At 43.4% G+C, this 9,816-nt stretch overlaps 1 long non-coding RNA gene across 1 annotated transcript; it reads right to left on the bottom strand.

Moving 5' to 3' along the window:
* Positions 1-276: 276 nt before the first annotated feature.
* On the bottom strand, positions 277-817 carry LOC306893237. The gene is made up of 3 exons (XR_013786554.1): positions 732-817; positions 516-635; positions 277-384 (listed from the first exon to the last, which is right to left on the bottom strand). It is a non-coding gene; the product is annotated as an uncharacterized lncRNA (long non-coding RNA).
* Between the last annotated feature and the right edge of the window lie 8,999 nt (positions 818-9,816).

The raw sequence follows: 9,816 nt of genomic DNA, 5'->3' as shown, positions 1-9,816 counted from the left end.
AATCAACCCACAGCTGCATACTATCACTCATATATATATGTTGTAAACATTGTTAACACTGTGAATGAATAAGTACACTCTTTTTTTTTACGTGTGCAAAGAATTGGCCCTGTTTCATGGCCAACTCTGAAGGTTGGCTTGAAGAGGAGGTGACCTCCAGGCTCTCCACCACAGCTGGCTAATTGAGGAAAGGTATGTAAATGTTAAAATCAGAAAACAAGAAAAAATAAGTATATATATACAGGATATTTATTGTACACATGTACTTGAAAATGTGTATGAAAAAGTCACCATGTGAATAGGGGAAGCCCATATTGATGTCAGACACTGGACTCAAGTATTGAGGTGGTGGTGGTGTTGTTGACTGCGCTGAGCTATTGATTACTAGATGACCATTGACGGAAAATTATAACAAGAGAGGCAGATTGTCGGACAAGGAGAGAAAGGAAAAGGACAGAACATTACCTTTGTACTTTCATTTGTATTGTAATTTTGCTACAGAGTATGATTCCTACCATTAAAGGGGTCTGACTCCCTCCTCACATTCCAGCTTATGTCTGTATAGGTTTGTTGTCCTATGTTTTTCTGTCCTGTGTTGTCCAGAGACTCCTGACCCATGTCCACTGCGAAGTCCGCTTTTGGATAAAGGGATAACCGTGAATCAACATATTGCAGTGGTACAAATCACTGGACTGTGCATTGTTGAAGTTGGAAAGCAAATCAAAACTTACAGAGGGGGGGTGGAGGGAGCCTAGGAAGGGTAGCACTAATAGGGAGAGGCCGAGACTCTGGTCTTCTTTTTGGAGTCTTCTCAGAGTCAGTACTGCCGTTTTCAAATCCTGCGTATCTAGTGAAGACATAGGTCAAATTGTAATGACAAGGCAATAGCATCATTCAATGGGCAGGCATGAACATTTAAGATATTTTTTTAAGATATTACTTTGAGGTGTCATTTTGATACTACAGACTTGTACCCCAAACCCATCCCCAGCCATAGCTTTTTCAGTACTACAACAATTATCTATAATGTACATACTGTGTCGCTTTTCTTCTCCTTTTTGCAGTTGAGCCCTCATCCTCTGATTGGAGGACTGCCGTTCCATTTTTATTGTAGTCCTTCAGCTTTTGCCTTGCCTGACTGAAGTCATATACTTTTATAAAAAAAATTAAGAGAGACAGATATGGAGATATTTAAGAACAAAGGAAGTATGGCATAACTGTTTCCTAACATGAAAATACACAGAATTGCCCTGTTTGCTTGTTTATTTACCTTTTTCAAAGAGTGTTCTTATTTTGAAGCTTTTCCAGCCAGGGCCTGGCATTTCGTGCCTCTTTATGGCCTTTTGGGTTTTTTCCTCGGAAATGAATGTTGGCCAAAAGCATTCGTCATCTTTAACCCATGACCTCGGCACAACTTCTGTTGTGTCCTCGTCAAGGAAAATGACTCCACAAAATGTCTGTTAAAAATCATTGTGTAAAAAATAAAAGATGATTTTATAACTGAACTGATTATGATTTTCAAAAATAAAGTCTAGTCCTTCATATGAAACAATGGTATAACCACCATTGCCTCATTGAAAGGGACAGCCATGCATTTTTGTGTGAAAGATGACAGTTTGGAGAATTTTATCTCATGGCCTAGGTCAGCTGGGATCACAATGTTTAGAATTTCTGAATTAAAAGGATAGGTAAAAAAATGTCCAACTGTCCCGTACTGTCTGTAGGCAATTGTGACATCACCGTGACAGTCAATTAAATTCATTATTTGACACACATTTTTGCCCACCAGAAATGTGTTGTTCTGACATGTTGTGGTCATGGTGAACCTCTCTGATATCAGTTCGTCATACTGGTGACAGATCAAGTTTGGTACTGGTACAGGGCCTCGGGCATGTTCTTTGCACAATTTGATGGGTTGGTCACTTGTAACACCACCATTTAATCCCTCGGACAGGCGTCTGATTATTTGGGCCAGGGGATTTGAGGGTTTGCGTACAAAACCCTTGAGTTTTTGCAAATAATTTTCGTATGGAAAGGATTATATATCATCCAGATTGCCAAAATGTTTTGCATCCTGTGCAAGATGGGTCAACCCATGCACATTGTACACTAGCTGATCATTTCCATACAGGCTTGCAAAATGTTCCACAAAAGCATGAAGGAGGCTGTTGGCATATCCGTTGTGCTTTCTGGCAAAGAAAGGGGAGACCAGCATTGCCATGGCTGTCGAAAGCAGCAGGAAGTTTGCATATAGATCAGGTCTTAACACCTCACGCAACACCACCGGCCCTGTGTATAATAGAAACTGACGGAACTCCGTCGCCTTCCACCTATCCACTTCGTTCAGTGCTCTTGGCCTTCTAGCAAATTCTGAAGGAATGTGGGGTCTTAAACTTAGAAGATTTCTGGATATTCTGTCCACGTCTCTCCCTGGTACACTGACAGTAAGAGGACCTTTCATCCACAGAAAGATGAGGCGCCTTACAACCCCCAAGCACACCAGGTGCATGTAGTCCAGTGGGACTTGGGACACCAAACCAAAATTTACATTTGTGAAGGCATGAGGGCCATGGTGGTGGTCCTCATCTTCCTGCCTGGCAAATGCCTCATCAGACCGTGTCTGGCTATTCAGGAGGGGGTATGTCATGCGGTGGTTGAGGTACACCCCACTCTGAATACACTTGTCACAGCCATAGTAACCGTTAAAAGCCTTTGTGACTTTCACAAAGGATTTTGCCGGTGCGTCACAGATCATTGAATGAACTTTTAAAATGAGCCTTTTCCCCTCAAATGTAAACCCCTCCTGTAATTTTGAAAGCTCATTTGCCAAATCTGTGAGAAACATTTTTGATGAGTCAGGTTTCTTCATACCTGAGTACATCCCGATGACTACAGGTTCTTTCATGGGTACTCCAACCAACCTACCTAAAATGGGCCACAACTGAAGACCTGAACTTTTAAAAAGTGGCAGGCCATCCACTGACATTTGAAGATGTAAACAACATCCATCGACAAGCTTGTCTTTCCACTGGGAAAGGGTATGTTTTAACGCCTCAATAATGCCAATGTAGTGGTATAGGCCACCGCAGAGCTCCCTAACAGAATAATCTCTTCTTGTGTTAAGAAGAGTTCGTGCATCTTTTGGCAAGTCATGGTGGTGGACCGTTAATATTGCCAAGAGAGCCGAAAGTGCAATATGGGAAATACCATATGTTAATGCCCAGTTGGAAAGGCGATTTCTGAGTTTTTCCGGTTCCTCCCAGTCAGATATTTCTTCTACATCACTATCATCATGATAATAAGATCTTTCCTCTGGGTCAGACACAACAGCTGCCATTGGATCTAATCCAAGATTTTCTTCCATGATTTCATTTTCAGGTTCTGCAACATCATTTGTTGGAGACCCAATATATCTGGGAGGAAGTGTGGCTGCAGGTGTTTCCTGGCCGATATCAGTTAACCTTCTTTTTAAGGTCCACCCTGGCTCTTCTCCTCAACGCTGAACTGGAAACAGGTGTCTTGCGTCTATTCATTTTTTTAATTTAGGTAACTCTCAACTGTAAATAATAATTAAAAAAAGTATGGAATTTTGGAATGGAATGAAAGTATTATACCTTCGTCTCAACAGTTTGAATGGAAAGTATGTTGTAAGTTGTTGTCCTACTTAATTTTATTTATTATGTGACTGGAAAATGTGTCTGGTTTATCAAAAATAAAGATCGTCTGGGCCAGCCTAAATATACTAACTAAACTGCAGACTACTTAATGGCCGTAGTATTGTACTAGGGTATGTCTGGTGATTTTTGAGAAGCCATGTTTCATTGTGTGACTGATTGATCTAGTGCTGTGAGCAATATAGTGTAGCCTATGTCTGTAGGAAAAAGGAAAAATAGGTCTAAGCTACCCAATGAGGACAATGACAAAGCATGATATCAAATGTGAAGGGCATAATCATCTATGTTTCATCAATATTACTTATAATCATTTATGCTTGCTGCTTATTCATATATAAAATGTTTAGGAGTAGAGGCATGTTTATCTCACATACCTCCTGCTCTGGTATGCGAGGGAGATGGGTCAGAGTGTGCAACAGAGCATGACTGCTGCAGAGTGTTTGGCTGCCACAAGCAGTCATAAGGACTCTAATAAGGAGATACCTTTGCCTTATGCACCTCACATATGTGATAACTATGTATAAATAGTAGAAAGATCGGAATTCAAGGAGGACCCTGTCCTGACGCGGGAGATTTGTATCACTGTGTATAAATGTGGGGGTCAAGAGCGAGCAGTCACAGAGTGCCTGGACATAAGACTTTCATATAATTGTATAAACAGGGACAGCTGTGACCCAGAGCTTTATTCATATGATTATTTGGGTAAATAAAATACCTACTTTTACTACGGGGTCGCCTCTCCTCATTTAAAAATACGCAGACTTGAGGGTGAATGCCGTCATCACGAAATCCAATTTTTTTAGGTTCAAGTTGCATGTAAACCGGAGTATTCAGCGTTCTGATATTAATCAGTTTAATGATTAATCTGATTGTTAATGTCCATGTAACGTAAAGCGCCTATAGTCACTGATGACACAATCTGCAGCTACACGTAGGCTATGGCAGCCTCGTTGCACTAGCAGAAGGTGAGGATCGCGTCAAGGTTTTTCTGCTAGTGCAACGAAGCGGTTATAGATCTACATAAGCTGCAGGTTGTGGACTGACACTGTTAAATGATGGCTAGCTGGCAGCATACAATCAAAGCGAGTGTTTTAATGGTTGGTCAATGTGTAAAATTAAGCACACAATGTTGCATGTCATTTTCATGAATGTCTGGCTGCAATTCTCAGCGCTATAACGGCATAAGACTACCTTTTAAAATTCAGCACATTAGCGCAAATATATATTATTAAAAAGTTTATAAGGTTATCCTATAATTAGGTTTATTCTGTGCAACACTCATATTTGTATATGCTAGCGTAGTAGCGCTATAGCAGATGCGGCTTTAACATCAAATGGCTAACACCGATTGTGGTGCGCAAATAACAGCCTGCTATCTACAAAGCAAACAGCATTTCACTTGCACATTTAAGTAGGCAGTAAATTAGAATAAACACATACAGGTAGATGTACATAACACATAAAAACTTACTTGTGGTATAGCTGGTCGGTTTGAATTTCCGAGGGTTCAGATTCAGAATGAGAGAAATGGCGTCGACAGCTTGGTTTGCTGAATTTTTTTGGCGCTTCTGGCTGAAGTCCGTATTACGGATGAAAACGGACCTGTGCCGTGATGGACCTGAATCACAAAATGCTGTTGCTGTATTTTTAAACACTGATAATATTGCTCAGCTTAATGACAATGGATTTATCTCATGCTCTAGATAGAAAAAAATATATGCAGACAGGTAACCATGTTGTTTTGAAAATGTTTATACGGAGTTCTTCACACAGTTTGAGAAAAGTTTTTCGGATGTGGTCCACATAAGGAAGCCTATGTGAAAACAGTATCGGCTCAGAATCATATTGCAGATCTGGACCAAACCAGTGTCAGAGACAACTAATGTCTTTCGGTTACCTATGGGAAAAATTATCTGGGCCAGATCCGTAAACCGATATAAATACTGAACTGATGGCAGTTAGAATGTTTAAGCTGAAACCTCTATCTGGCACGGATCTGGTTCACAATCAGAAAACGTCTCTGAGCTAGAAACGGAGGCAAGGGGCTTAAAACAGATCTGGGCCAAATGTAAAGGCTATCTGGGTGGATATGGCAGAGTTGACTGTTGATCATGATTGCATCTTTGAACTGACAACCTCTTGTTCATCTAGGGTCGATCTGTTGGATACGCCCCTAGATGGGGGACAACACATCTATGTGGATGGGTCTTGTTCAAAGCCCTGTGATGGTGTCTACCTTTGTGGCCATGCTGTGGTTTCAGACTCAGGCGAGGTGATAGAAGCTTTTGCTCTAGACTACAATTCGGCTCAAGCAGCTAATAATTATTGATCGGTTCTCAAAGTACCACAAACATGAGCACAAAAAATCCTGGATTTAATAGTTTTGCACCTATAACGTGTGGTGTGCTGTGACGATGATAGCACACCACACAAGATCAGATTAGTGAACCACAGTCTATATATATACTGTACATGTTTAATGTAAACCAATGTGAGCATACAACAATTTCTGTGATTTTACAAATGTTTGCTTTGAAGGAACCTATAAGGCATGCAAGAGCAGAAAAATACCAAAGATAAGCTGTCAGGGTAGTTTTAAAACACGTCTGAGTTTCACTTACCTGCCAACTCCCAGAATCCCATTACCCGGTTCAGGTGTACTTGATGAACTGCAATCTACAGGTGGCATCGCCTCCAGATGTAAGACTGAACAACCCTACTTCAGAAAGGTGCATAGAACCCAAAGCTGACAGCACCCTGTAAGTCTGAGAAGCATCGCCGGGGCCTAGTGTAAAACACAATGGCGGAAACGACCAACAGAACCGCAACTGCAGGACACCCCCGCCTTGAGCGTCTACACCGATAACTTGGGGCATGCCCTCACGAGCCCGGATAGCTCAGTCGGTAGAGCATCAGACTTTTAATCTGAGGGTCCAGGGTTCAAGTCCCTGTTTGGGCGATGGGTGCCCACCTCTTCCTCACCTTTACTTTGTGAGCTGTTCTGGCATCGCCCTTTGTATTGATCGTGCGTTGCTTCAGCACACGCACCAGAAATTCTTTGACAGCTGAGCAAAAGGCTTCCCTCCCTGTAGATGTAGTCGGGAAGTCCTGCTTTCACAACTTCGCCAGAGTGCTGTTGGCTTGCCTTGATCATATTATGGTTATGACTCTTTTTGGTGGCCGCAGCGATTCCGGGTCATGACAGGGGACTGTTGGCTGTTTTTGTTGATGTCCTGCCTGTCCGTATTTGACGCCCCATTACATCGCCTGTTACGCTGCCGGCTCGCCCCACCTTGCCACACGCGCTAAGCCCAGAGGACCTGTAATCTATTGTAATCGTGGCTGAGTGGTTAAGGCGATGGACTTGAAATCCATTGGGGTCTCCCCGCGCAGGTTCAAACCCTGCCGACTACGGTTGCTTTAGGTGTTTGCTTTGCGGACATACAATTTCACGAGCAGCTTTGTTGCGTTATCTTAAGGTCGGTACAACAGGATTCCTCTCTCGAAACAGAAAACAATGCAGCCCAGTATACACTCTCACGTGTTTGTTAACGAGCGGCTCTGTTACAGATGGAACGTGTTCCTGGCATAAACAGCCTAATGGCCGGTTGTCAGTATGCGCGCCTGCTGTTGCTCAAAAAAGAACAGTAGACACGCTCTTTCTGCTTTTTGTAAATGCGTTTGGATTAAGGCTCCAGTCTCTTCTGAGGCGTGGGTTCAAATCCCACCGCTGCCAGCTATTGCTTGAAAAGCCTGTTTGCCCTCAGGCTTAAAAGGGCATCTTTTAATTCGCATCCCACTTTCAAGTACCTGCATACCATCTGAGCCAAAGTGGCCATTTCATGTGTGCTCGATGAGGGGGCATGCAACTGTAATTTGGCTTACCTCCAGGGACAGTGATGAATTACCGTGCATTGAGAAGGTAGCTCTTATGCCGGGGGCCTCACCAATTTTTTTTTAAATTGTAGAGTAGTTTAAAACTGGGAGAGACCACAAACATGAGCACAAAAAATCCTGGATTTAATAGTTTTGCACCTATAACGTGTGGTGTGCTGTGACGATGATAACACACCACACAAGATCAGATTTGTGAACCACAGTCTATATATATACTGTACATGTTTAATGTAAACCAATGTGAGCATACAACAATTTCTGTGATTTTACAAATGTTTGCTTTGAAGGAACCTATAAGGCATGCAAGAGCAGAAAAATACCAAAGATAAGCTGTCAGGGTAGTTTTAAAACACGTCTGAGTTTCACTTACCTGCCAACTCCCAGAATCCCATTACCCGGTTCAGGTGTACTTGATGAACTGCAATCTACAGGTGGCATCGCCTCCAGATGTAAGACTGAACAACCCTACTTCAGAAAGGTGCACAGAACCCAAAGCTGACAGAACCCTGTAAGTCTGAGAAGCATCGTCGGGGCCTAGTGTAAAACACAATGGCGGAAACGACCAACAGAACCGCACCTGCAGGACACCCCCGCCTTGAGCGTCTACACCGAAAACTTGGGGCATGCCCTCACGAGCCCGGATAGCTCAGTCGGTAGAGCATCAGACTTTTAATCTGAGGGTCCAGGGTTTAAGTCCCTGTTCGGGCGATGGGTGCCCACCTGTACCTAACCTTTACTTTGTGAGCTGTTCTGGCATCGCCCTTTCTATTGATCGTGCGTTGCTTCAGCACACGCACCAGAAATTCCTTGACAGCTGAGCAAAAGGCTTCCCTCCCTGTAGATGTAGTCGGGAAGTCCTGCTCTCACATTATGGTTATGACTCTTTTTGGTGGCCGCAGCGATTCCGGGTCATGGCAGGGGACTGTTTGCTGTTTTTGTTGATGTCCTGCCTGTCCGTTATTTGACGGCCCATTACATCGCCTGTTACGCTGCCGGCTCGCCCCACCTTGCCACACGCGCTTAGCCCAGAGGACCTGTAATCTATTGTAGTCGTGGCCGAGTGGTTAAGGTGATGGACTTGAAATCCATTGGGGTCTCCCCGCGCAGGTTCAAACCCTGCTGACTACGGTTGCTTTAGGTGTTTGTTTTGCGGACATACAATTTCACGAGCAGCTTTGTTGCGTTATCTTAAGGTCGGTACAACAGGATTCCTCTCTCGAAAGAGAAACTAATTCAGCCCAGTATACACTCTCACGTGTTTGTTAACGAGCGGCTCTGTTACAGATGGAACGTGTTCCTGGCATAAACAGCCTAATGGCCGGTTGTCAGTATGCACGCCTGCTGTTGCTCAAAAAAGAACAGTAGACACGCTCTTTCTGCTTTTTGTAAATGCGTTTGGATTAAGGCTCCAGTCTCTTCGGAGGCGTGGGTTCAAATCCCACCGCTGCCACCTATTGCTTGAAAAGCCTGTTTGCCCTCAGGCTTAAAACGGCAGCTTTTAATTCGCATCTCACTTGTTTCAAATACCTGCAGACCATCTGAGCCAAAGTGGCCATTTCATGTGTGCTCGATGAGGGGGCATGCAACTGTGATTTGGCTTACCTCCAGGGACAGTGATGAATTACCGTGCATTGAGAAGGTAGCTCTTATGCCGGGGGCCTCGCCAATTTTTTTTTAAATTGTAGAGTAGTTTAAAACTGGGAGAGACCACAAACATGAGCACAAAAATCCTGGATTTAATAGTTTTGCACCTATAACGTGTGGTGTGCTGTGACGATGATAGCACACCACACAAGATCAGATTTGTGAACCACAGTCTATATATATACTGTACATGTTTAATGTAAACCAATGTGAGCATACAACAATTTATGTGATTTTACAAATGTTTGCTTTGAAGGAACCTATAAGGCATGCAAGAGCAGAAAAATACCAAAGAAGAGCTGTCAGGGTAGTTTTAAAACACGTCTGAGTTTCACTTACCTGCCAACTCCCAGAATCCCATTGCCCGGTTCAGGTGTACTTGATGAACTGCAATCTACAGGTGGCATCGCCTCCAGATGTAAGACTGAACAACCCTGCTTCAGAAAGGTGCACAGAACCCTAAGCTGGCAGAACCCTGTAAGTCTGAGAAGCATCGTCGGGGCCTAGTGTAAAACACAATGGCGGAAACGACCAACAGAACCGCACCTGCAGGACACCCCCGCCTTGAGCGTCTACACCGATAACTTGGGGCATGACCTCA

Source organism: Barbatula barbatula (assembly GCF_947034865.1).
Source record: "Barbatula barbatula genome assembly, chromosome: 4".
Taxonomy (NCBI): domain Eukaryota; kingdom Metazoa; phylum Chordata; class Actinopteri; order Cypriniformes; family Nemacheilidae; genus Barbatula; species Barbatula barbatula.
Note: the sequence above shows the minus strand (reverse complement) of the source record. Positions and strands in the feature narration are given on the sequence as shown.